Source organism: Mandrillus leucophaeus, unplaced genomic scaffold, assembly GCF_000951045.1.
Source record: "Mandrillus leucophaeus isolate KB7577 unplaced genomic scaffold, Mleu.le_1.0 Scaffold345, whole genome shotgun sequence".
In the NCBI taxonomy this organism is placed as follows: domain Eukaryota; kingdom Metazoa; phylum Chordata; class Mammalia; order Primates; family Cercopithecidae; genus Mandrillus; species Mandrillus leucophaeus.
Window position 1 is genome coordinate 1,556,155 of NW_012103643.1, and position 3,515 is coordinate 1,559,669.

The following is a 3,515-nucleotide window of genomic DNA, read 5'->3' on the forward strand; positions in this document are numbered from 1 at the left end:
CCCTTCGTTCCACATTTGATGAGTAGAGGAAAACATTGGGGGTGAATTTTCAGTAACCTGAGTCGATTGCACTTTTTCTTGTAGACTAGCCATCATTAAATCCACTTACGCGCTCCCCTGTGCGGTTCTCTTTCCTTCTGGAATGTTCAGTGCCTGTTTCCAGTCCTGTTTTTCAGTCAGATGGGATTGCCCTTCATTACAGTTATGTGGGTTATGAGTTACGAGCTCTTCCTCTGTGAGGGCCAGCAGGGCACCCCCACTTTCCTGTAGTAAGGAAAGGGTATTGTGTAGTAAAGAATTTTAAGCTTACTTGAAGTGAGATCTGGGCTTTGCTCTTGACTCTTGGGGGGTGATGTCTAAGCCCTTAGATTGTCCTGCCTGATGATAGCGCTTTGTTTACCTGGAGGCCATGGGCCATGCCAAACAGAAACAACATGTTAGACCAATGTGATTTACAGTGGGAGATTTGGCCACAACATATCAGCTTGACCCCTGAAGGAATAGACTAAGGTCAAGCCAGCCATGTCCACAGGATCAAGCCCTACTATACACTCTGGACACCAACAGCCTGATGAGTTTCCTTGGTTGGCAATACTGCATGTATATGGTCCATGTATATAGTTTCCAGAAGGAGTCCATTACTCCACTGGGAGAGGACTGCTGGAAGCTCTCCTGGACGCTGCCCTATGTGTCTCTTCCCCTGGCTGATGTTAATCTGTGTCCTTTTGCTGTAATAAACTGTAAGTAAGTATAATAGCTTTCAGTAAGTTCTGTGAGTCCACTAAGGGGATTCTTGAACTTTAAGGTGGTTGTGGGGACCCCTAAACTTTAAACTGGTATCGGAGGTGGAAGTGGTCTCGGGGACTCTTTCCTAACTTTATAGTCATGTACTAGGAATCTGAGCACATGGTCTCAGCAAAAACAACAACAAGAAAGAAGAGAGAGAGAGAGAAAGGAAGAAAGAAAGAAAAAGGAAGGAAGAAAGAGAAAGAGGAAGGAAGGAAGGAAATGGAAGGAAGAAAGAAAGAAGAAGAAAGAAAAGAAAAAGAGTAAAAAGAAAGAAAGGAAAAAAAAGAAAAAACTGCAAACAAACAAAAATGAAGAGATGGTCTAGTCCTGGATTCTCCACTTACTGGCTGGGTAAACCACTTCATTCTTTGAACCTCCTTTCCTGCCCACTCAGTGAGGAGGATGTTATCTGTGTGCTGAAGAAGGCTGCCGTGGCGGTTTAGATGGAAGGAAGTGTCTAGAGGGAGGAAAGAGGGGTTGGGGCTGAAGAATAAGGACCTGGAGCCTGAGTGGAAGCCATTTCTAGAAATTAAAGTTTTAGGAACCACTCACATAGTGGGTGAATGCAAGCTCTATTTACATAATAATATAAACAGAAATTTAAATTGCAATACACCTATTGCCCATCAGAATGGCAGAAACTCAAAATCTTTACAAACCACTTATGTGGTGAGGCTGTGGGATTCACACAATGGTGCAATCCAGTTGAGGGGAACTGAGCAATATTCAACAAAATTACACAGCATTTACCCTCTGATAGGGAAATCTCACTTTTGGATACTTATCCTGAATTCCTGAATGACCTCTAACAATTATATACACACACACACACACACACACACACACACACATATATATATATATATTTTTTTTTTTTTTTTGAAATGGAGTCTTGCTCTGTTGCCCAGGCTGGATTGCAGTGGCGCGATCTTGGCTCACTGCAACTTCTGCCTCCCTGGTTCAAGCAATTCTCCTGCCTCAGCCTCCCAAGTAGCTGGGACTATAGGCACATGCCACCATGCCCAGCTAATTTTTCGTATTTTTGGTAGAGATGGTGGGTTTCACCGTGTTAGCCAGGATGGTCTTGATCGCCTGACCTTGTGATCTGCCCGTCTTGGTCTCCCAAAATGCTGGGATTACAGGTGTGAACCACCGCACCTGGCCTACATATATATATTTATACATATATATGTGCTTATGTACAAGGCTATTCAAGCGTAATTTGTAATTGCAAAATATTAAAAACAACCTCAATGTCCATATGTAAGAAATTGTTTGAATAAATTATGGTGTGTCTACACAATGGAATAGCATGTCACTGTAAAAGCCAACAACGAAGATCTCTATGAACTGACACAGAGTGATATCCAGAATATATTGTTAGGTTAAAAAAAAAAAAAAAAAAAAAACACCGAAGTTCATCAGAATAACTATCGGTATAATATTACATTTGACTAAAAAAAGAATCCATGAATCAGAGTGACACCAAAGAACAAATACGTAGGAAGAAAAAGGAAAGATCTTTCACGATCAGGGAAAGTAAAATGCTCACTAACAAATGTAGAGGAACAGAGCCAGGTGCAGTGGCTCATGCCTGTAATCCCAACACTTTGGGAGGCCAAGGTGGGCAGATCAACTGAGGTAAGGAGTTCAAGACCAGCTGGCCAACATGGTGAAACCCCGTCTCTACCAAAAATACAAAAATTAGCCAGGCATGGTGGTGGGTGCCTGTAATCCCAGCTATTTGGGGGGCTGAAGCAAGAAAATCACTTGAACCCAGGAGGCAGAGGTTGCAATAAGCTGAGATCACATCACTGCACTCCAGCCTGGGCAACAGAGTGAGACTCTGTCTCAGAAAAAAACCAAAGAACTGGGCCGGGCATGGTGGCTCCAGTCTGTAATCCCAGCACTTTGGGAGGCTGAGGCACAAGGTCAGGAGATCGAGACCATCCTGCCAACATGGTGGAAACCCATCTCTACTAAAAATACAAATATTAGCTGGACGTGGTGGTGTGCACCTGTAGTCCCAGCTACTTGGGAGGCTGAGGTAGGAGAATTGCTTGAACCTGGGAGGCGGAGGTTGCAGTGAGTCAACATTGCACCACTGCACTCCAGCCTGGCAACAGAGTGAGACTCCATCTCAAAAAAAAAAACAAAAAACAAAAAACAACAACCAAAAAAACCAAAAAACAAAAAACACATGTAGAGGAAGGAATACAGGTAGAAAATCAAATCACAATTTTGCATCCATCATAATAATCATTGATTCAGGCTAGAATCATTGGTGGATGCTAAAACCACCGATTGTTGGGGAAAAAAGATATTTACAATATTTCTACAATCTTTAGGCAACTACCCCAGATTACTTATGAGTTATAAACTGACCAGTGACAAAGAGGATACCACCTTAACTAGAGATTAAAATTAACATCTCCAGAGGCTGGGCGCGGTGGCTCACACCTGTAATTCCAGCACTTTGGGAGGCCGAGGCGGGTGGATCACCTGAGGTCAGGAGTTCGAGACCAGGCTGGCCAACATGGTGAAACCCCATCTCTACTAAAAATACAAAAAATTAGCTGGGCATGGTTAGCACATACCTGTAATCCCAGCTACTTGGGAGGCTGAGGGAGGAGAATTGCTTGAACCTGGGAGGCAGAGGTTGCAGTGAGCCGAGATCATGCCGTTGCACTCCAGCCTGGGCAACAGAGCAAGACTCTGTCTCAAAA